General features: G+C 44.1%; 1 protein-coding gene and 1 pseudogene across 1 annotated transcript in view; both read left to right on the top strand.

Annotated features, from left to right (window-relative positions):
* LOC131220524 (cytochrome P450 93A3-like) overlaps window positions 1-24,283 on the top strand; it is a 58,879-nt gene extending 34,596 nt beyond the window's left edge. Inside the window, exon 3 of the transcript XR_009158662.1 lies at window positions 24,081-24,283. The gene's annotated coding sequence lies outside the window, so the exon portion shown is untranslated. The remainder of the gene's footprint in view (window positions 1-24,080) is intronic.
* Window positions 20,346-24,071, top strand: LOC131220514 (cytochrome P450 93A3-like; annotated as a pseudogene).
* Window positions 24,284-25,145: the final 862 nt, after the last annotated feature.

Here is a 25,145-nt window from a genome sequence, read left to right as displayed (position 1 = left end):
CCATTAAAGACTAAGAAAAATATTCCTTTATTAATCAACTAAAATCAAATTCAGCTTTATGAATTTTAAATTAAAGGCACAAATAGAATCTCCCATCTCGCTACAGCTTCACCTCTTAGCCTAGCTAAGAGGTTTAGTCACACATGACTGGGCTAAACAAAGCAAGTGATAATAGAAAAAAGAAAGAAAAGAACAAGAGGGAAAGGAAAAAAACCAGCTTAAAAAAACTTCACGTCCTCCTTTCCTGTCTTCTCTGTTTCTTCTCTGTTTCTTCTCTCAAACCCAACTCTTGCTACGTCCCCGTTCCAGCCTCCAAGAATGCCCTTTTCTTCTCCTTCTTTCCTTGCTTATATAGTCAGCTAGCAGTCAGAGAGGCCTGCTGGAGTCGGTGTGCAAGCTCGCATGTGCATGCCCGCTTCTTTTACGCAGCAACCGTAAGAGCGTTGCGTTTGGCCCATGATTGCCTCATATGATAGATCCAAGCCATCCAGGCTCCTTGGACTTGATTGGTGGTCGCCTGGGTTGGATTTGGACAGTCACAATCATCGGACCGATCCTGTCAATGGTCCCTGAATGGCCCGGATCAATCGGGTCTCGGACGATGTTGTCGCAATTTGCTTGCGCTGACGCTCTGTGTGGCCTATGATCGATCAACAGGCAATGAATCCATTCCGACCACTGGTTTGGTCTCGCAAAAACGGTCGGAAATGATGTTGTTCGGGTCGCATTTAGTGTGGCCCATCAAGAATATTGTTCTACCGTCCGAACTGCGTTTGACCATGACTTTTCTGAGTGTGTGTGCATGGGTTTGGAGGAACTCCTTTTGTACGGTCGATTCGACCTTCTGGAATGAATGGACGGCTTGGATCGTCTTGATCAATTCAGAGGGTGGCCCAACATGATTTTCCGCAAACTCCGTTGCGAAACAGAGCTTCGGGAACTCTGTTTTGACGATCGGTGGGCCCATGATCAAGGTATTCAGGACAATCCAATCCATTCATTGGAATGCCTTCGAAAAACCATTCGAAGAGGGCTATTTTTGAACTGGAATCGGTGTGGCCCAAACGATCTTCTGTGTTACCGTTCATCTTGCGTGCGGTTAAGATCTTCACCCGTATGCTTGCATGAAGGAGAAAGGAAACCTAGGCGGGGGTTTTGGCTAACCCGTGGAATGAATGGACGGCTCTGATCATCACTCCAGGCGTCTGATGAGGCCCACTGGCCAAAACCGCAGCTGCAGTGTGAAGACGCCGGAGCTGTTTTTGAAGTTTTGAGAAGATATCGGTCAGTGTAACACTGACCGATTGGGACAATCGCGGTGCACGGCGAGTACGTGCACATTGTGCACATGCACTCTCTTGAGTGGGGTCCACTGGGATTTTTGTGAGAAATCCGTTCCGTCCATCCTTTCCCTCATCCACTTTAAGGCGTCGATAATGAAATTTAAGTATATCCAGATATCAGGCGGGTCCCAAATCAAGATTTTAGGGGCTGATCTGTCCGTTGGGCCACTTCCGGAGGGATCTAAGGGTTGAAATTCGACATGTACGGTTAACTTGTGGGCCCTTGGCCATGTATGAAGTTTTGAGCTGAACGGATGGTGGGAACCTCGTGATCTTGCATTCTGGACTTTCAGGCCACTTGAGCTTCAGTTTCTCGATTTTCGTGGATCCCTGGCGTGTACTTCCATTGATCTTGGTCCCATGGAGTCCGTCCCTTGCCTTGGTGGCACTGCAGAATCAAGTACAAGCATTGGTCAATGAGATCAACCGGATAAAACAACAGCAAGCTAAACAACAACTACCTCCCGTTCAAGAGGAGATCGCTCCAAGGGGGACAGAGCAACCCATCCTCTTGAGTTCACAGGCAGGGGCATCCCAAAACGTCTCAACTCGAGTACCGAATCATGCATGAAATGCAGCGACTCGGGCTCCAACCTATGTGTCCGAGACCTCGGCGTTAGCTCCCACCGATCTCCGACATGAATTGGAAAGGAGAAGGAAGAGAAAAATGCCTGAGGTCGAGGTTCCTCATGAGACTGTCGCCGAGAACAAAGACCCATGGGAGGCTCATCTTAATGAGCTCTGGAGACAAATTAAGAGCTTACAACGAGAGCATCAGACGTCAACCCCGACCACAGTGGAAACAATGATGGAAGAGACCGAACCTCCGTTTACCAATGATATCATGGGCGCGGCAATGCCTCTGAGGTTCAGGATGCCCCCTATCATTTAATATTTGGGTTCTGGGGACTCGACAGAGCCTATGGAGTCCTACCGTTTGTGGATGCAAATCCAGTCCGCATCAAAGGTGATGATGTGTAGAGCGTTCTCCACAACCCTCACAGGGGCCGCAAGAAGTTGGTATCAACAACTGAAGCCAAGGTCGATTAACACAATCGTCGAGCTCAGTAAAGCATTCCTGATGCAATTCATTGTCGGGAAGAAGAGTTGCAAATCGTTAACTCATCTACTCACTCTTAAGCAAAAGAGTGGAGAGTTGCTGAAAGATTATATCTCTCGCTTCAACGAGGAGGCTTTGCACTCTTTTTCTACCAGATGAATAGCCCAAAACCAGCCTCAGATCAAGGTTGGAATCAGCCTCCGATCAGGGCCGAAACCAGCCTCATATTCGGCTGAAATTAGACCTGGGCCGTAACCAGAAACCAGGTCCAGCTCAGCCACAAAGTCTGGGCCGAGCCAGACTACCAATGGGCATATTGGGCCGGCCCAGATTCAACTCAAGGAGCGGTAATGACTCCTTGAGCAGCTGCAACGGTGGGTGTTGTTACATTCGTCTGGTATTTTTGCCATCCATTGGCTGGGTCCCAGCCACTAAACCAGCAGTAAGGTGGGCCGAGATCAGCCCAAGTTTGGGCCGAGGGCAGCTACTAATTTAGGCCATGTGATGGGCTGAAATCAACCCTGGAACTAGGCCGAAATTAGTCCCAGAAACGGGCTGAAATCAGCCCAAGTCTAGGCCAAAAATCGGGTCAAAATCGCAACTTGCTGTTGAGTCAACCAATGTGAGTTAGCTCCCCCTCCCAAAGTAAATTTCATGATTTATCATCGTCACTAGTGTTACTAAAATTATTGCAATTATTAAATGTGGTTAACCATTAGTAGGTTAATTTTGCTAGCATTAGTTATTATAGATATTTGATATTAACAATTATCATTATTAATTCTATTCTTATTTTGTCATTAGTAGGTTATTGATTGTAAGATTAGTGTTGTTAGTATTAATAGAAGATTATTATTTATTTTTACTTCATTCTAATATTATTATAAATTAATTATATGAGTTAGATTTTAAACGCTAAACTAAAGTCTAAGATTTGATTAATAGATACAACCCTAAACCTAGGTAATCCAAACCCTAAGTTAAGACCTTAACCATGAATAGCGTATAAAGCTTGGGTCCAACTGTATAACTTCACAATTTATGGTAGGATTTGATTCTAAGGGAACACGCATTCCCTAGCAATGCTGGTAGGCGATTCAATCTACAAGGTGATGATTTCTTCCCCTTAAGCTTTCCATTTCCAAATTAGTTCAAGTATTAGTTTTTATTTTAATTTTGATTGTTAATTGATATCTTTAACTTATAATCACATGTGTTAATTGTTGGAATTGAATTGCCAGGTAACATGCTTAATACTTATCCTGCATATTTTCTTATGCCTGTAGATTACTTGTAGATTATTTATGGAACCTAAACTGGTACATCAGTGGGAAACTCCACTTATAAATGTACACCCATGCTTGGGATGTAACTCGATTGATTGTGATTATAATAGACCTTCGACTTAGTGGTTATTGAATGATGATTTAAATTGAATATTGATGTGGGCTTACCATCCAGGGGTTGCTGTGTCTAAGTATTTTTTTTTTTAAAGGATGGTCTTTTATCATATGGTTTTGATATTGCCCTATGTGGCTTAGATTTGATAATTGACCTATGTGGCTTAGTTTTGATATTCGCCCTAGGCAGGTTTGTTTTGGTATTTGCCCTATACAGGTTTGATGTATTATTTTGTGCAATCATGTGATGGTAAGCCCCATATACTGAAATATGATTGACCAATAGTCGAAGGGTTTCCATTAAACATCCTAAGGTGGTAATCTCATGAGCCGGGGACGGTGGTTTAGGACCTATGCCCGAGCTGTTAGCCTACACTGGGTGATGAAACCCTCGTAGTGACCTTTGAGCTTTATTAAACTGGCTGGTTGTAAATGGAATAATAATGGTTGGGCTAATCATGCATTCATAGCATTCGGGCGATGACGGGTAACTAATTCTGAATGTTGTAACACGTGCCTAATAGGATTTAGTTAGGATATCGTTTCGCTAGCTCCCAAACCATTGACTATCGACCCACCTTCGGTGAGTTTGTCACTACGCATGTACTATGTACTTTCACCGGTGACTGGTCATATTGCATGGAATTTGCCCAAAAGCCAACTGGATGAGCATCCCCAATTAATGTGCACTCATGCATCCATGCATCTAATAAAACTGCATCATGTAATGTTTCGTATGCCTTGTTATGTTTTTATAACTATACATTCATCCTTCGAAATGAATCTGACCGATTATGAATAATATTCATCTAAAAATCAAGTCATCCGACCGTTGATCATGTGGTCGGACATATGTACCTTCACTCGACTAAATCGATGAATAACTCTTTAACCATAACGATTTAGATGCAAGTTCTTTTGTAAGAATTGTTTAGAAATGGACATAGAACCAAGTAGAACCATTAGATTTCACAAAACTCTTAGATCAGCAATAATTATGAAAATGCCACTAACTTAGACCCCGAATCCTATATCACATGGTTCCCATTATCCGTTTAATGTGAAAATTTGTACCATGCCTATGTATCATAAATTAACCATACACGTCAAATTTCAGCCCTTAGATCATTGTAAAAATGACCTAATCGATAGATGAACCCCTTAACCGTTGATCTTGGTGTCCATTGAGTGAAGAAACCTCATGGATAGTTGTAGTTAGATATTTTCCTTCATAAGAACGACTTGGATTGCCCATCACATAGACCAAGGGTGAAGTATGAGAACCTAGGCCTTTTCTTAGGCGAGAAGTTATCCTTTCGAGCTTATCAATTCCTTATAAATCTAGATCTTCAGATCTAGCCACTTCTTGCTGTTTATCACAATTCAAACTTGGACCGCACCTTGGCCTCACATGACTACGAAGTTATATAAAATTTGGGCCTCGATCTATGATCTTACACCTTTGAACGCTGAATTCAGTTCCTTCCTTTTGACACAAAAGGTGATATTTTAGATTTAGGTTGTTCCCACCATCCATCAACCACCAAATTTGTTCTAAATGTTTACCTATCCTTTTCTCCCAAACTTGAGCCCTAATCATCAAGTATTGACTGTTAATTTAGATCAACTTCGTTTTGGGTACCCACTAGGGCATTTTTAAGATAAGCCCCGATCAACTCCATACTTGGGACCATGGGCCGTCACGGCATGCCGAAGTCAATGAAGAGTGTGGATCTTCTTAAATGTCATCATAGTGGACCCCACATTATATACAAAGACAATCGGCGTGCGCATCCAAACTACCCCATGTACAGAGACGTGTTGAGGGAAATTTCCTTCTCTAAATCCCTAATTCTGGAAGATCCTCTATCATATTAGTGTGACTTACCTAAATCTTAGATCAACTCCATATTTAAACACATGGGCTTACATGGTCCAATCAAGAGGATGAATGGAATGGATTGATCAAACAAACATCACAATTGGACCCCACCTGGCCCGTGATTATTGCTAGTTGTTATAACCCACGTGAATGTAGAAAAAAAAACAGGGAATCCCATATTCATCTCCGTCCATTCCGGCCACGGATTCGTTGGCAAAACCAATGAGGAAACTCCCTCCTCAATCTCGGCCAGGCAAACAATCTTAACCCTCTGATAACATAGGACGCCTAGTCCACGCCATCTATTTCCAAGCACTCATGCACGCACAGTTTCGAGTACAAACAACCGATTGTAAACGGATCCGCACCATGATGAACTATGCGGACCATCCAGAGCATGGATCCACCTCATATTTTGATTTATGGACCGAGGCTTCTCGAGGAATTTGATGGAAGAAGTGGATTCCTCAGACATCAAAGGATGTGGACCTCACGGTTAATGCCAAAAATGGCTCGTCCATAGCAATACGCAAGAAACAAGAAACCCGGAACGACCCGGATTTCTCTGCGCATTGGATGACCCACCTCCAGATCCTTTGTCCAATCCAGACCATCCAAACCCTACCAAAGGGAGCTCCAACCATTCCTAAGAAATCAGGTCGGGAGGATCAGACCGATGGGCTGGGCGATCTTAGTTGTTACACAAGTCATCCTCCCGATTTTCGTTGTGCAGGAAAGAGACTGCGTAAGCCAGACTGGCAAAAGCTTTCGTAAGAAGAGTCTGGAAGACTCATTGATCTGTTATAAAAGGGTACCCTCGCCCAGTGATATGAGAAGCACCGTAGGAAGAAAGGAAAGAGAAGAGAAACGTGAGGAGAGGGAAAGACGGCCAACCCTCCCACTGGACCTATCAGCAACAAAATACGAATCGAGATGGAAGAAAAGGGAAAAGAGAGAGCAAAAGAAAAGAGAGAAAGAAAAGAGAGGAGGATAGTGTGGGTACGCGGGTTGCTACCCTCCAACTCCAGCACGACCGAGTCAGGTAATTCATATTTAATCAATGCTATTTTGTATAATTCATATTATTTAATATTAAATATTTTCAATTAATAACATATATATATATATATTCATTATAATTATAATCTTTAATTTTATATCATGTATGATTATTACAAATTATTCTATAATTTTAATACTTTTACATTATTTAATTTGTTATAATTTTTAAATCATATTATCAAATATTTGAATATATAATATTACTACTTTTTAGAAATTATATTTAAATTGATATCATTAAGTAATAACACACACATATATATAAATAATAAAATATTAAAATTTATTATATTTGAATAATATATATTAATTTTCTATTATTATAATAATTCGTATGTATAATATAATATTAATATAATATTGATAATTTAATAATATATAATTAATTATTATATCTTTATATACTAACATATTTATTGTATATCATATAATATTATTCATGATTACTCCACTTTTAATTATATATATTTATATTACTTTTATTTAAACTTATTTATATGACATTAATAATAATAGGCCACCCTTTGGACCACCTGGCTGTAAATGTTAGGCCAATTCAGGCCTAAATTTGGAGCAAAATCCTAGGCCCAATCTAAGCCATTTGAAGAACAAAAATCTGGTGGGCCCAACCGCTCTAAAGCGAGCCTAAGTGATTCTATTCATGGACCCTTCAAACCTTCAAGATGTTTAGAAGTTATTAACCAATGCAAGCTAATCCTCTAGGAAGCTACTTACGTAACTTGGGGCCATTAGTTGCACACGGGGATTCAAATCAAGTGCAGGATTACGATGACTCAGGTGATTACTTTCCCCTTGGGCTTTCCATCTCTATGTTAGCCAAACATAGTATACATTAAATTGCTACTACTAGTTTAAGGTCCTAATACTTGTCATAAATTTCTAAGTTTTATTAGCTGTCTTATCTCAAATTCATGATTAATGTATTATGTTCATATTACATGCTAGGCTCATATGCTGGTTAATGAGTACCATTCATGAATAATGATCATTGTTCTTATGTTTAATATTGTATCGATGGATAGTTGGTACTATAGTCTCATGATAACACATTGAAAATTTTACCTTCAATAAGTAATTCTATGCACCTTTATATAAAAACTTATGATCGTGAGTCGCCTTAATAACTAACTCACAATACTATGCATGGAGAACTCTACTTTTGTATGTGAGCCACACTTGGTGTGTAACTAAACAGATTTTATATGGAAAATAGGGCCCTTAACCTAGTGTCATTTTGATCAAAGGGTTTTATTTAACATCCTAAGGTGGTAGTCTCATGAGCCGGAGATGATGGTACGGGACCTATGCCCGAGCTGTCGACCTACGCTGGTGACAAACCCCGGTAGTGACCTTGAGCTTACCTAAATTGGCTGATTGTAACTGGACTAATAATGATTTGGCTAATCATGCATCCATAGCATATTGGCGATGACAAGTGGCTAACTCTGGATGTTGTAGCATGTGCCCTTAGGGTCATTGAGGTATTATTTTGCTAGCTCCCATACCACCGACCATTGACCTATTTGTCCGACTGGAAGAGCATTTCCAAGTCGATGATTGCATGGGTGTCGAGCCCAAGTTCGACTGGATACATCCCCAGGTCGATGATTGCATGGGTGACGAGCCCAAAGTCCAACTGGATGAGCATCCCCAGGTCGATGTGCATTCATACATTCATGCATTTTAATAAGACTGCATCTTGCCTGTTTTGGATTATTTCCTTATTTTTCTTTAAACTATGTTTGCTAAGGTGGCGGTGTGTAATCTTGAGGGGAATTCATACTGAGCTGGCCACTCATTCATCGAATATCCAACCATACAGAGTATGTAGGTGTAGAGCGAGCTGATGCTCTTCACCGGATTGCTAGAGTAATCGAGTAGCTGACGAGCTAGACGGGGGCCCTGTGGCCTATACTGAGCTCCACCATTAGTTGATAGATTCATATTTTTGCTTATATGAACTTTGTTATTTGGGATTGTATAAGTCCTATATCGGCGTTACATTTGGTATGGTGTTTGAAGTGCTTTTATACAATGCATGGTTTATACTAGCTTTATTACTGTTAACTCTGATTAATGATAAGCGGTTTAAATTTACATTGAACTATGTACTTTCACTGGTAACCGACCACATTGCATGAGTTTTACCCAAAAGCCAACTGGATGAGCATTCTCAGTTAATGTGCACTCATGCATCCATGCATTTAATAAGACTACATCATGTATTGTTTTGTATGCCTTATTATGTTTTTATAACTGTGCTTACCTAATGTGGCGGTGTGTAATCTTAAGGAGAATTCACACTGAGCTAAACACTCATCTATCAAATATATAACCATACAGGTAGAGCAGGTGGCCTAGATGATATTCATGTTCATGTTGATGAGGAGCAGGGTACCATTGTCGAAGATGCCTGATTTTGTTGCTAAGAGTTACTACGTGCTTTTACAGTTCAAGATTTGTTATGATTTACTTTGTTTAACATACGAAATTATTTCATTTTGTAATTGTAAGTATTCGGATATTGGTTTGTATAAGTCATTATGGGCAGCCTCTTGTATATTCTAAATGTAATTGTAATTTTTCCTTTATATTGATTTGTTCATTTTACGCTAACTGCTAACTCTGATAAAAGAAGAAAAAATAATACATGAAATTTGGCTCTCTATAGGTTACCACTCGGGTTTTTGGGAAATGAGTCATATACTCAGGTCCTGAAAACATGGAGCATTACAGTATACGCCCCTAGATACATCTCCAGAGCAGATCTTGTTAGATATCCGTGATAAGAGACTACTACATTGGCCGAGCTACATGAAGATAGAAGTAGGCCAGCGAAACAAGCGCAAGTACTGTCGTTTTCATCGCGACTATGGGCACAACACTAGTGATTGTGTCGACCTGAAAGAAGCGATAGAGACCCTTATCCACAAGGGGAATCTACGACAATATGTGAAGGAGAAAAAGCAACCTCGGAAGGATGAATCCTCGAGCTGAGCAGTAGATGAGGCCATCGAGATTCGGACGATATACGGGGGCCCATTAGGAGGTGGGGATTCGAACCAGGCTCGGAAGGCCCATGCTCGGATCACTGACCTCGAGTATTATATCCACCTCGCTGAAAGACTGAGTAAGGAGCCTTGGATGAGTCTGTGCAGCCTAACGTTCGCGGAAGACGACGCGCGAGGGATTCAACATCCTCATGTCGATGCATTGGTGGTCACGATGACCATAGCTAATTGAAAAGTGTATCGAATTCTGGTCGATACCGGAAGCTCAATTGACATCCTCTACTCCAAAGCATTCGACAAGATGGGGATTGCAGGTTACGTCTCTGACCTGTCCGGACTCCATTGCACGATTTTACTGGTGATAAAGTGATCTCGGAAGGAGCGATCTCCCTACCGGTCACTGTTGGTGAAGGTCAGAACCAGGTCATTCTATTAGTTGACTTTCTGGTAGTAAATACCCCCTCGGCCTACAATGTAATTCTTGGCCGACCCTCCCTCAACTCCATGAGGGCGATGGTATTTACATATTATTTAATGATGAAATTCCCCTCGTTGGGAGGGGTCTATCTCCAAGGAGATCAGTAGGAGGCACGACACTGCTACTCTATGTCAGTTAGGAAGGGCGCGGTAAAACAAGCCCTTACAATCAACATGCTCGACCCCAGTGAAGATACTTCAGAAAAAATTTCTTCCATGAAGGACCTTTTATCATGAGCCGACCAAGACAGTTCAGCTCGGATTGTCATTGTATGATGACCAACAAACCCTAATGCTCGACTCCTCAAGCAACACCAAGACGTCTTCGCTTGGAGTCAGCACGATATGCCAGATATTCCTCCTGAGGTGATGGTCCACAAGCCGAACGTGGAACCAGAGCATAAGCCAGTTAAACAGAAGAGAAGATCCTTTGAGCCTGAGAGGTATGCTGCAATTGCTGATGAGGTCTCTAAACTCGGTGCTGGTTTCATTGAAGAAATTCATTACCCGGATTGGATCACGAACGTGGTGCTCGTGAAGAAGTCCAATGAGAAATGGCGGATCTACGTAGATTACTCCGACTTGAACAAAGCGTGCCCTAAGGACAACTTTCCTCTCCCTCGGATCGATCAATTAGTTGATAGCATAGCCGGGCACGAGCTCCTTACTTTCATGGACGCATACTCTGGCTACAATCAGATAGCGATGTATCCTCCTGACAGACAGCAGACGACCTTCATCACTGACAAAGGGCTCTACTATTAGCGGGTCATGTCTTTTGGCCTGAAGAACGCTGATGCGACGTATCAGAGGCTGGTAAACCAAATGTTCGCCAAACAGATTGGTCGGACTATGGAGGTCTACGTCGACGACATGCTCGTAAAGAGCATTAAAGCATCTGATCATATCTCGGACCTCAGAGAGACTTTCTCGATTCTACGGAAGTATCGTATGAAGCTGAACCCGACTAAATGCGGTAAATTTCTCAGTTTTCAAGTTAGTCAGAGAGGCATTGAAGAAAATCCTGACAAGATTAGGGCTCTGCTTGACATGAGCTCACCTCGGATAGTGAAAGAGATCTAGTGCCTCATTAAAAGGGTCGTCGCGCTCAGCCGATTCATCTCCAGAGCCATTGATGAGTGCCTCCCCTTCTTCCAACAATTGAAGGGCCACAAGAAGGTTAAGTAGACCTCGGATTGTGAGCAGGCCTTTCAATAGCTGAAGCAATATTTGGGATCGCCACTATTACTATCCAAGCCAAAAGAAGGGGAGCCATTGTTCCTCTACTTAGCGGTTTTCGCCTCGGCCGTCAACTCGACTCTTACCAAAGAAGCTGGAGGAAAGCAACATCCTGTTTATTACACCAGCAAGGCCCTGGTTCCAGCGGAGACAAGGTATCCAAGTATGGAGAAACTGGCCTTAAGTCCGGTCATCTTTGCACGTAGGCTGCGTCCATACTTCCAAGTGCATTCCATCATTGTCATCACAGATTCACTGCTTCAACAAGTGCTCTAAAATCCGAAGGTGTCTGAATATCTGACCAAGTGGACTGTCGAACTAGGAGAATTCGATATACAGTATCAGTCGAGGACCGCGATTAAAGGCCAAGTAGTGGTCGATTTTATAGTTAAATTCACTACTCCAAACTGCGAACTTGGAGGAGTCAGCTTGGAAGCATTAACAGACTCATCGGCGAGCCCTGCCGACCCCCCAGTCCTTTCACCTCTTGAGGACGCTGGGGCACAGACGAGGTTTGACAAATGGACCCTGTTCGTGGACGGGTCATCTAATTCGAAGCGAGGAGGAGCAGGGGTCATCCTGGTCGCACCCGACTCGACCACCATTCAGTATGCGATCAGGCTCGACTTTAGAGCGTCCAACAATGAGGCAGAATATGAAGCCCTATTAGCTGGGCTCAGATTAGCTATCACCTTAGGGGTTCAGCTCATTGATGTCCGATGAGATTCCCAACTCGTTGTGAACCAAGTGTCAACAGAGTACGAGGCAAAGGAAGCAAGAATGATAGCTTACTTGGGTGAAACCCGAAAAGTAATAGAGAAATTCAAAGATTGCGCCATGATTCAGATACCGAGGGTTGAAAACTCTTGGGTCGATGCCCTTGCAAAGTCAGCCTCGGCAACTGAAGGGAATATCTCGAGGATCATCCCCGTGGAGTTTCTAGATAAGCCGAGCATCGACCGAGCTGACCAAGACACTATCAACCTAGTGCAAGCGACGACGTGTTGGATGGATCCTATCGTCAGATACTTCACAAGCGGCGAAGTCCCACGAGATAGGTTGGAAGCTCCGTGTCTAAGGGTCAGGGCAGCACGATACACGATTATGGGCGACACGTTGTATACAAAAGGATACTCCCAGCCATACCTCAGATGCTTCCGACCAGATGAAGCGGATTACGTGATTCGAGAAATTCATGAACAAATTTGCTGAAACCACTCCGGGGGTCGTGCTTTGGTCGAGAAGATACTTCGTCAAGGGTACTTTTGGCCGACTATCCAAGAAGATGCCAAAGGTTTCGTTCAGAGGTGCGACAAGTGCCAAAGATTTACCGCCGTCCCGAGGCAGCTAGCGGAAGAGTTGACCCCTATGAGCGAACCGTGGCCGTTTGCCCAATGGGAGATCAACATCATTAGACCTCTGCCTCGGGGCAAAGGGCAGACCAAATTTGCGATCGTAGTGGTCGATTATTTCACCAAGTGGATAGAGGCCGAGCCCGTGACAAAGATTACCAAGAAGAAGATAATAGATTTCATCTGGAAGAATGTTATTTGTTGGTTCGGCATCCCGCATACCATCGTATCCGCTAACGGGAAGCAATTTAATAACGACAGATTCATGGGTATGTGTCGAAGGCTCGACATTGTCAACACATACTCATCCCCTCGTCATCCTTAATCCAACGACCAAGTGGAAGCAGTGAATAAGATCATCAAGAATTACCTCAAGACAAAGTTGGAGAGAGCCAAGGGCAACTAGGCCGAGGAACTCCCATTCGTTCTGTAGGCATATAGAACTACTGCTCGGAAAACTATAGGAGAAACCCGTTCTCCTTATCATTCGGCTCGGAGGCTATCGTCCTGGTCGAGATAGGACTCCCCACCACTCGGGTACGGACCTATCAAGATGAGTAGAATATAGAGTTGATCGCAACAAGCCTCGACTTACTTGAAGAATTGCGAGACACTGCCAAACTACGAGCTGCGGCTCAGCATCAGCAGGTTGCGCGTTTTCACAATTCTAGAGTCAAAACAAGATAATTCCGACGCGGTGACCTCGTCCTTCGCCGTGTGTTTCAAAACACTACGGAACCTGAAGTGGGGTCTCTCAGACTGAATTGGGAAGGACTATACCAAGTAGTTGGCTCAGCCAAACAGGGGTCTTACTGTTTGGAAGATTTAGAAGGTCAACCATTACTACATCCCTGGAATGCCGAGCATTTGAAGATCTATTACCCATAAAGGGAAATAATGTATGGGTCGGAACTACTTGTTGTGACGACATTGCTAATAAAGAGTTATTTTCTATATAACGTTGCTCTACATGGGATTTCCTTCGAGGAACATGACCTTAGTGATGAGCCAATCATTTAAAAATGTTCTCCTCGTCACCCTAGTGCGCCACAAGGGGCCATTTCTCATGTGCAGAAATGGAACCCTTCGGCGAGCCGACTCTTAGAGAAGAGGTCGACTCGTCATTCGACAATTAATTAAATAGATCCAACAACGCATCCACAACTAATTAAATCATTACTAAAAAACAGAGAGATGAAATTATAAAAACTCCAGCGTTTTACTATAAAATTTTAATATAAAAAAAGAGAGAAATTTGCGGGGTCACTCTCCCCGAGGAGCTGGGTCGGCCGCGGGTTAGGGAGGTTGAGCAATAGAAGTCTTCTCAGCTTCGGCCATGATTGGAGCGTTCTCGGCCTCAGTGGCATTAGGAGAGTTTTCAGCATCGTCCGTCGCCAGAGAGTCAAGGTTCAGATCTGGATAGAGACCTCTGATGTCGCCCAAGAAAACATTGTAAGCAAAGTAGTAGACTCTGTCCAGCTTGACGGACCGCTTCGCCGACGACATAAACTCCTCAAGGGGCACATTAGCTTGTGAAGCGGCCAAGGCTTCAAGCTCCTTAGCAGCATCACGCTTGGCCATCTCGAGCTCAACTGCAAGCCGTGCCTTGTACTTCCTCCACGCGCTGGAGGAGAGCCTTTGAGCTGACCAGCTAGGACTTGGCCGAATCCATACAAGACTGGAGCTCATTGATTTCTCCCTGGAGCATTGGCTCTCTTAGCTGGCCTTCTCCTACTAGGCCCTTCAATTCCTACCTCCTCGACCGAGGCATTCAAGAGCCCTTTAAGCTTGGCCTTCTCTCCCTCCATCCGAGTCATCGCCCTCAGCCGTTCTCAGATCTGAACAAACATCGACAGCGCCTAAAAAAGCAAAGGGTTAGAGGATAGAAATGACAAACAGAGCTAGTAAATAACGCTGAAAGCATACTGTGTAGCAGACCGAGGAAAAGTCATTCACGACCGACTCGGGAAGGCGTGTGATAGTCTTGGCTATCGATGCCTCAATCGCGTGCTTGGCTGCCTAGTCGTTCAGTAGGGACATGTGGTAGCTAGGCGCAAAAGTCTCCGGTCCCGAGGGAGGGACCGGACTGGCGGCTCTCCTGATGCCTCTAGCAGATGAGGCCTAGGGTTAGGCCTTTGGCGCAGCAGAACCTCCAACAAATGTGTTGGTTTGGTCGGCTAAGAAATCCACCTCGGCGGCGGTAAGCACGATGTCCCTGGGCTCACCCGAGACATCACGTGAGAGATCCCCTACTGTTTCCTTCTGAATCTCAGGAGGAGGATGTGCTGTTGAGGGAGCCTCAAAGGCTAGAACGGGGGTTATGGATACTTCAGCCGCAGTCGGCTCGGCCGCGGAAGGGGTGGTCTTCTTCTTCTTCAACGTGATTTTCACACTGGGCTCGGATGTCATTATTACACTGAGGGGAGGACGTGGTACTGACGCCCTCTTCCTCTAGGAGCCTAAAGCCTCGGCCATACTTGGTCATAGGAGTTTGGTTCAGATCTATGTTTACAAAGGAAAACCAAAGCTATGTACGAAGCCGTTAGACTCACCTAGGGCGGTAGGGAGAGGCTTGAATTTGTAAAAACTGGACTGAATAAGATAGTTCGGGTTGATGAGGCTGTGCTAGACGCGCTCCTCTTCCTTGAGCAATCGAGCCCTGGCCACTTGAGCTTAGAGAAAAGATGACAACTCCAGAGGACCTCTTGGGTAATCTACAAACATGAGGCACATGTCAGAGCAAAGAATGAGCCAAAAAAGTAAAATGCGATATGGATCTTGAAGGATTCTACCCAAGTTAGCAAATTTTGTGGGCACTCTGACCCACAGATGTTCGAGCTCGGATGCCAACGCCTCCCATTCTCCCGAGGCCCAAAACCATTTTCCCTTCCAATCCTTGTGGGAAGAGGGGAGTTTAGCTACGAGGCTCAGAGTACATTAGGCTCTTGCTGAAAAATAATACAAGCATGGCTCGGCCGAGTTGTGCTTGGCTTATTGCATGGCCAAAAATTCATCTGGCGACAAATCCTAGTTCTTTAGCTAGCGCCAGATTATATATGAATAAACCAAGATTCGCCAGGTGTTTGGGACGAGCTGACCTAGTGCCAGCTTCAGGCATGTGGTCATCATACACATGAATGGATGAAGAGGGAGCTGCAACCCACACTGGAGAGTGCAGAGGAAGATAATTATCTTGCCCTTCGCTGGGTTCCTAGTGGGGTCAATCGGAGCAGGAGCTTGGATATTCACAGAGTTCGGGATCTAGTACTCTGCTCGGATAGATGCCATTTGGGACTCGACCAGGACCGACCCCCTGGGACAAGCTCAGCATCCATCGACCTCCTGAAGGCCCGGCAACAGCCCTTCTAGCCGGATTCTGAGGTATCCTCCTTGATCCTTCTGTACGACCCTTAACCTTTGGACTAGTGGTCTTCTTTGCTGGAGGCCGAAGAGGAATCACCTCAAAGGGACCTTCCGAATCCTGGCGCTCGTAGTCTGTGCTCTCCGGTTCGGACTCATCTCTGACTCCAACTATCCGAACTTCATCTGAATCGTTCAATATTGCGAGACTAAAGGAAATTGAGATAGAGTTGAGAGGAACTCACAGGAGACTCCTCTTCGGGACACATGAGACTTTTCTCCAGAAGGCGTCTCGCAGCGCAAGCACTCTAGGAAAATGAAATGAAGAAAGGAACTCAAATGGGATGCAGGAGAGTCCAAATGAGAGAATGGAGGGGCTTATATAGCCATTGCCAGCCGGCTGCAATCATGACAGACAATTGTTTCTGAAGCTGAAACGGCTCAGTTCCGAACCTGACTGTATATGTGGCAGCAAGTTAGTCGTCCGAGCTGACATCCTTCGAGCCGTGCACTGCTAGAACTGAACAACATTCAATGTATAGATGGCTTTCACCTCTTGATGTCCACGTGGTGTCATCCGGTTCATTTGGTCGATTCGAATCCTCATCCGCTGCCACGTGTTCGACGCACATTGGCTTGTACCCAAAAAGTGGCTGTCATCATACGGCGCCTGGATCACGAGGGGCCATCATTGCAACTGTTCACCTCGGCCTTGAGGGCTAGTCATCATGAGGGAAGCGGTGGTTCATTTTTCAAGTCGTTTACTCTCTGAGTCCGAGCTCAGACCCAGAAAGTAGGGGGCTTCTGTTATGGGAAAATTTAAGCCGAACCCTACCCAGGTTAACTTAGAGAAGTCGACGAGCAAAGCTTCGGACTGATAGCAGTGCATCCGAACTGACTCGATTCCATGTTCTTTTGTAGAGCCTTGATACTGATCTAGAACCCGGAAGAAGCCATTACACATCCGACTTGCTAGCCCCAACCATGATCAGCTCACTCGTGAGATCGGATGGTCGCGGGCAAGGCTCGGCCAGGATGGGAGCGTAGTCGAGGATTACGCTGAAGGATTAACTCCAGTAACGCATGTCTAGAGAGTCGTTCGGTGCACGATCTAAGGGTAACGGCCAATATCAGCGCGTGCGTGGCTCCCGCTTGATGAGAAAAATCGTGCCAAGATTGACGAACACGTTCACCTTAACTCAAAGGTATAAATAGAGGACATAACAACAGATAAAGGTACGCAACATATCACACCCTAAGCTTACTCTACTCAACTTAGACTCAGATTCCTAGCCTGACATTGGTATCGGAGGGTCCCCTACTCTAGCCAGGGTTTACTTTGTCTTCCCCTTGTGTAGGATACAGGGTTCGGTCTGAGTAGTCGAAGTTCGATAAAGGTTTAGCTAGATTTTAACATCAATAAAAATTAAATTATCATTCCACTGGCTGTAGGGATTCTTGCACTACTAAGCTCTGTGAGATCTTGTGATGTATGTATTATATCCACTCGGTCCATCCTTTATTTCCAGCCCGTTATAGGTGTCAGGTTAAACATGAGCTATATCTAAAGCTCAAAGAGGCCACACCATAGGAAACAGTGGGGACTGAACACGTTGAAAACATATTTAGAGACTAGAGAAGTTTTAGATCAAGCTGATATTTATGTTTCCCATCACCAGGTTAGAGTGACCTTGTGAATCGGTTGGATGGCAAATAAACAATAAGGTGGGTCCTAGGATGGTTTCAATGGTGGGCGTCATTATCCCACTTTTCTTATGGTATGATCTACTAGAGCTTTGTATCGGCTTTATTTATAGGCTCATGCTAAAAAATGACCTACTGAAATGGATGGACGGTATAGATATAACACATATTTTATAACCGAGTCTCCGAACTTGTCATATTTTTTCTCCAACAAATTTGATTCCATTTATTTATCATCGCAGGAGGTAGATAAGATCCTCGGCCTGGGGGGGTATATGCAAGTTGCTTCTATCTGAGAGTTATATCCTCTCGTCCATATCGGCCTTAGCGAGAGTGGAACAGGAGTTGCATTGGTAACACATTAGTGAGTGTTGTCCTGACTGTGGGCCCACGTTGATGTATGTGTTATTCATCCATGACGTTCATAAGTTTTTTTCAACTCTTTTTAATACATGATCTCAAAAAATGAAGCAGAATTAAATCTCAAGTGGATCATAGTCGGGATTGAATGCCCACGGTTAAAGACTTGGTTACAAGAGTTTCATATTAAGCTGATATTTAAGCTTTCCCTTCATTTAGGTCTGTGTGACCTTATCAACAAGTTGGATGACAAATAAACATTACAGTGATCCTTAGAAAGTTTTTAATGGTGGGTGTTCAATTACCGTTATTTCCTTTCATGTGGTCCACTTGAGATTTGGGTCAGCTTCAATTTTTGGAAACATGCCCTACATTATACCGCAAAACTGACGAACAACACGGTTACAGAACACGTACATCAAGGTGGGCCACGCCAGGGTAACACTCGAGAGGTGTTACCCGGGTAACACCTGCACACTAGAATCTTAATGGTCTCCATTAGTGGACCCCACCTCACGTATAACATACGCTGCCGCTGTATCTGTAAGTTAGATTGACTCCACCGTTCTAGCCGCTTATAATTAAAGCCCTCATTATTGAAGTTGGACCGTTTACTTTTTAGTTGAAAATAGTAACGTATGACGGACGCGGATTACCTACTGACTGGTTGAGCAGCAATCTCGCTAAGTGACATCATCAGAATTTTTGGCCCATCCATAATGTATATGTAGTATCCACACCGTCCATCCATTTTGAGAGACCATTTTAGAGCATGATCCAAAGATAGAGGCAAATTCAAAGCTCCAGTAGACCCCACCACAAAAAAACAGTAGATATTGAACGTCTACCATTAAAAACATAGTGGGAGCCAAAAAAGCTTTCCATCGAGCTGATATTTGTGTGACTCTTTCCCTTAATCCATGTCTGTGTTGACTCATGGACAGGGTTGACCTCAAATAAATATCATGGTGTGCCTAAGGATGAGTTAAGGGTGGGCGTTACTATCTACACTCTTTTTTACAGCGGGGTTGACATCTGATCTGGATATGATTCATTTCTCGGCTAGTGTAACACACACACGTCATATAAGCTGGTGTATTAACGTCGGCATCGTGAGTGCCATGATGAGGTATGTGTTATATCTAAACTATCCATCCATTTGGCGAGCTCATCTTAAGGCTTGATTGGAAAAATAAAACAGATCTAAGATTAATTGGACCACACTGCAAAAAAAACAGTGCTAGATTGAACTTATGCCATTGAAACCCTTTCGGGGTCATAGAAGTTTTGGATCAATATGAAATTTGTTTTCCATATTCATCTATGTATTTGTGACCTTATTAACAGATTGGATGGAAAATAAATGTTATGGTGGGCCGTATAAATTTTTTAACAGTAAATAATTATTATCCTCACTGCTATTATTGGTGTGGTCTATTTGAGCTTTTGGTATGATTTATTTTTTATCTAATGCTCCAAAATAATCTCAAAGAATAGATCAACAGTGTGGATATAATAAATACATCATTGTGGGGCTCACGTAACTTTGATCTCCTTTGAACCATTTGTACACACGATCTACCCCAGCCAATTCGCTTTCCATGCGGAAGCCTTTGGCAGAAAATCTGCGTCCGCAGAGACGAGCGCCAACGCGCTTGGAACTTCCATTTGTATGAACGGTTCCAAGGATATCAAAGTCACATGGACTTAAAACGATGTATTTATTATATCCACACTGATTCATCCATTTTCCAAGATCATTTTAGAGCAAGATCTCAAAAATAATCATATACAATGCTTAATTGGACCACACCACAAATAGAAGTGGGATAATAATTTTTACAGTTAAAACATTTCTAACACCCACCGTAATGTTTATTTTCCATCCTATCTGTTCAAAAGGTTACAAAGACGACCTGGATGAAGAGGATAAAAGAAATATCATAAACTTAGTGATGTCAACACATCAGCGATACACCAGCTATATCGCAGGTGTATGGTATACCTGCCAATCCGCTTCCCTCGCTGCTGGTTGTGTCGGCAGGCATTCCGCGTCCAGTTGGCGCGGGGGACACAGGCAGCTGGCCTCACATTATTACAAGTGCATTCTCGTTATTTCTCAGCTCGACAAGGGCAATTGGTCGGCTTTCATTTTCCCGATCGTATTTCAGTTGACCCCGTGGCATCTGATCAGCTCTTCATTCCCATTCCTCTCCACTCTCCACCCAACCGTCCATCAAACAAACCATGGCCGACGACCTCCAATCCTACGCCATCCTTTTCCTCATCTGGCTAATTTCTACTGTACTTATCCGGATCATCTTCTCCAATTCCCGAACCACGGCACGCTGCCTTCCGCCGGGCCCGATACCGCTTCCGGTCATCGGACACCTCCACCTCCTCGATCCCATAACTCACCAAGCCTTCCACAAGCTCTCCAAGCGCTACGGACCATTGATCCACCTCCGCCTCGGCTCCGTTCCTGCTGTCGTTGCCTCCAACGTCAATATAGCAAGAGAAATCCTCAAGACCCACAGGACCACCTATGCATCCAGACCTCAATACTCAGCCATTTACTACCTCGCCTACGGTGCTTCTGGTTTCGCCTTCGCTCCCTATGGCCCCTATTGGAAGTTCATGAAGAAACTCTGCATGTCCGATCTCTTAGGCAGTCACATGCTTGATCAGCTCTAGCCCATCCGCCGTGAAGAGATCCGACGATTCTTGCGACTGCTACATAAGAAATGCAACGGCGGGGAAGCAGTCGCTGTTGGCCTAAAGCTCATAACGATGATGAACAACATAGTATCAAGCATGGCGATTAGCCGGATATGTTCGGACACAGAAGGGGAAGCAGAGGAAGTGAGGGAGATTGTGCATGAGATGGCAGAGCTAGTCGGCACGTTTAACGTATCGGATTATATCGGGTTATGTCGGAATTTGGATTTGCAGGGGCTGAAGAAGAGGTATGGGAACGTGCACGGGAGATTCGATGCGATGATGAAGAGTATCATCAAAGAGCGTGAAGAAGAGAGGAAGACGAAGATGGAGAGAGGCGATGGTGTGAAGGATATTCTCGATATTTTGCTCGAGATATCGGAAGATGAGAGCGCCGAGATGAAACTGACGATGGAGAACATTAAAGCCTTTATCATGGTAAGCCCATTCACCTTGTATTTTTTCGTAAGGCTTGCGCTCGGAAGCTGGGCACGGCTTCGATGGATCCCCGGATCCACCGAGGTCATTGGATACCCGACTGCGGGGGCCAGCTTGATGTACATGCCTTGAATCCACGCCGTCCATTCGTTTTGATAGTTAGTTTTAGGGCGTGTTAGTAAAAGAGAAACAGATCCAAATATCAGGTGGACCACACCATTGGAAACAGTTGTGATTGACCATTAAAAAATTCTTGTGGGCCATAAAAGTTTCGGATCAGCTGATATTTGTGCGGTCCCTTCATCCAGGTCTCTGTGAACTTATCAACAGGTTGGATGGCAAATAAACATTCCGGTGGCCCTCAAGAAGTTTTAAGTGGTGGGTATTCAATCACCAGTATTTCTTGTGGTGGTCCACTTAATATTTTGATTTGCTTCAATTTTTGGATCATGCCGTAAAACTAGCTTTCAAAACGTCGGACTGTGGATTTAAGGTCTATTCACTGTGAACCCTATAGTCAGGGTCCCACCACCTAGTGGATCCGGGGTCTCACCAATCCGCTCCCCGTGATGGGGGAGTATTGATGGATCCGGGGTGGATCCTTAAACAGTGGGGCCCATCATGATGTTTGTGCCTTACATCCACCCGTCCATCCGGTTTTACAGCTCATTTTACGGTATGATTAAAAAAAATGCAGCAGATCCAAATGTGAGGTGGACCATACCGTAGGAGACAATGGTGATTAACTGTTAAGAACTACTTGTGAGCTGTAAAAGTGATTGATCCAGATGATATTTAAGTGGCCTCTTCAAACAGGTCTTTGTAAGCTTATAAACAGGGAAATAAACATTCTTATGGCCCCAAAGAAAATTTTAATGGTAGGTATTTAATCACCACTAACTCCTTTGGTGTGGTCCATCTATATTATTATTATTATTTTTTTTTTAAATCCGATTTATTTTTGGGATCATGGCATAAAATTAGCTTTCAAAACAAATGGATGACATAGATGCAAGTTACATGCATCACGGTGGGTAACATAGTTAGGGATCCACCGACCTCCCAGCAGGCGTCACGTGGTCGGTGGTCCACGTGATTATTCAGCACATACGACCTGTACATCAGATGTGTGACAACGAACTTGATTGCGTAGCATAGCACACAGCACCTACGTTGATGCTAGAAAAACAATATGGGCCCCACCATGATGTATGTGTTATATACATGCTGTCCGTACATTTTTCCAGCTCATTTTAAGGAAAGAGTCCAAAAATGAGTCAGATCCAAATGCCAGGTCGACCACATTATAAAAAACAGTGGTGATTGAATGCTCTCCATTAAAAATTTACCAGGGGGCTATCAAAGTTTTGGATAAAGCTGATATTCATGTGTTCCCCTATTCCAGGTCTGTGTGACCTAATCAACAGGTTAGATGGCAAATAAACGTTACAGTAGCCTTAGAAAGTTTTCAACCGTGAGCGCTCGGTCACCACTGTTTACCGTGGGGTGGTCCACCTGAGACTTGCATCTGCCTCATTTTAGGGCGAGCCGGTAAAATGGATGGATGGCATGGATTGTAAACAGTCAAGCCCTTGGGCCAGGTTGGCCCTCCATGCGATTGTATTCGTCCAGTCTCGAGTTAAGTTGCGGGCGAGTGGGGGCTGAATCACCGGGCTCTACCATGATTCATCCGGGTGACTCTTGGTGTCGAATCGGATCAGGTCCGGCCGAGTCCGAGTCGACTCGGATGGACTTGCCTGACTCTTATAACCATCGCCCCACTCCAAAGTTCTAAGCCCAAAGGCCCCAACTATAAATAGGCTGAATTGGGGTTTTAACTACCCAGAGGCCCAAAAATTGGAGGAAGCCCATCCCAGCTTATTTACTATTTGTTCAGTTAAGTATTTATGCCATCTTTTGAATCTTCAACAGGATATCTTTGTGGCGGGTACTGATACAACTGCAATCACAACAGAATGGGCTTTGGCGGAGCTCATCAACCATCCTGACCTGTTCAAGAAAGCAAGGGTAGAGATCGATTCAGTGGTTGGAAAAAATAGATTGGTCGGAGAATCCGACTTCCCAAATCTTCCTTACCTCCATGCAATTGTCAAAGAAACACTCAGACTGCACCCGACAGTCCCAGTGATTCCTAGAGAATCCACTAAAGACTGCAAAATAGGAGGCTACGATGTACCAGCTAACACCCAAGTGTTCATTAATGTGTGGGCCATTGGAAGGGACCCCGAGCATTGGGTTGACCCACTTGAATTCTGTCCTGAGAGATTCATGCCATCCGATGAAAGTGACCGGAGTCATAACGTGGATGTTAGGGGGCAGCATTTCCATTTCTTGCCATTTGGGAGCGGACAGAGAGGCTGCCCAGGTACTTCTCTAGCGTTGCAGGTTGTACAAACGATGCTCGCTTCCATGATCCAATGCTTTGATTGGACGGTTGGGATCCGTGGAGAGTGTGCAACTGTTGATATGATGGAGGGCCCAGGATTGACACTCACTAGGGCACGTCCCTTGGTGTGTGTCCCCGTTGCCCGTGCAAATCCCGTACATCTCAACTGACTTATGAAACACTCAAGTTTTTGATGCCCACATGTGTGTGGAACCAGCACACATGCCCGCATGGGACACATGTCAGGTGGGCCACATTGTCTAGATCTTCTGGACTAAAAATCATTCGATCTGCAACACATGATGAGATCATTCTTCCTTTCTGTAAGGCCACTATTTATATCTTGATTGTGCAGGTTTGTATTTTGAGGGTCTGATAGATGAACTTTAAAAAGGAACGTCCATTTTGAACTTATATAGGGGCTGTGCTCTTCTATTTCGAGACATTAGTAGCCTAAATTAATAAAAGAAAGTATATTAGTATAGTTATGCTTATCTGAATCCTCTCATGCTGTTGAATTTGTTATTCAGAATGAAAGACCAATTGAAACCAAAATCTGGAATAGTTTTATCTGAGCAGTGATTACAAGGGTAAAAGGAATTTGGATCCCCGAAATAGCCACCCTCTAGTGCTGGTTTTTAAAGCTGATTTTGACAGCTGCTCTCTCCGCAATCTTACCTTTTCCGATCAGATTGGAGAGATTCAAATTATGCGGATGCCGTGGCTCATCTTAAAATGGTTAGGTCCATTGATTTGCTGAATGCTATTGGTTGGGCCTCATGCGGAATTTACCATGGAGATTTGCATACGTGGAGGAAGTTACTGATCTGAGTTTCGGCCAGCAGGTTTTCTTTTTGCATGTCCATTGCCAGGCAAATGGGATGCAGACGCTGTGGCCAAATGATGTAGAGCGGGTCGCGGACAGTTTCATGGCCAAGATGGATCAGAAAAGGCCCGGTCGACGACAGAAGTGATCCGGACCATCGGATCTTAGATGGGGCGTATCTCGCAATCCGGAATGAGTTATTTGACGTAAAATATATGATTTTAGGGTAGAACGAGCTACTTTAGCCAACCAACCCTGCTACGCCGGGTTGCACAGCACGGAATTGCAAAAAACCCCTTGATCGACGGTCATTTCCCTGTTTTAATTTCGTTTTTACTATAAATAGTAAGTTTTAGTTTGATTAGAACTCTTCATCCGTCGGGCCTTAGGAGTTGCGCCCAACGTGAAAAGAGCTTAGAATAATTAGGAGAATGGTTTGGTGAAGCCAAATAGGATACTTACTATTTTTGGCCGAAAACCTTGCG

Source organism: Magnolia sinica, chromosome 1 (genome assembly GCF_029962835.1).
Source record: "Magnolia sinica isolate HGM2019 chromosome 1, MsV1, whole genome shotgun sequence".
NCBI lineage: Eukaryota > Viridiplantae > Streptophyta > Magnoliopsida > Magnoliales > Magnoliaceae > Magnolia > Magnolia sinica.
This window is presented reverse-complemented; position numbering and strand designations above follow the sequence as displayed.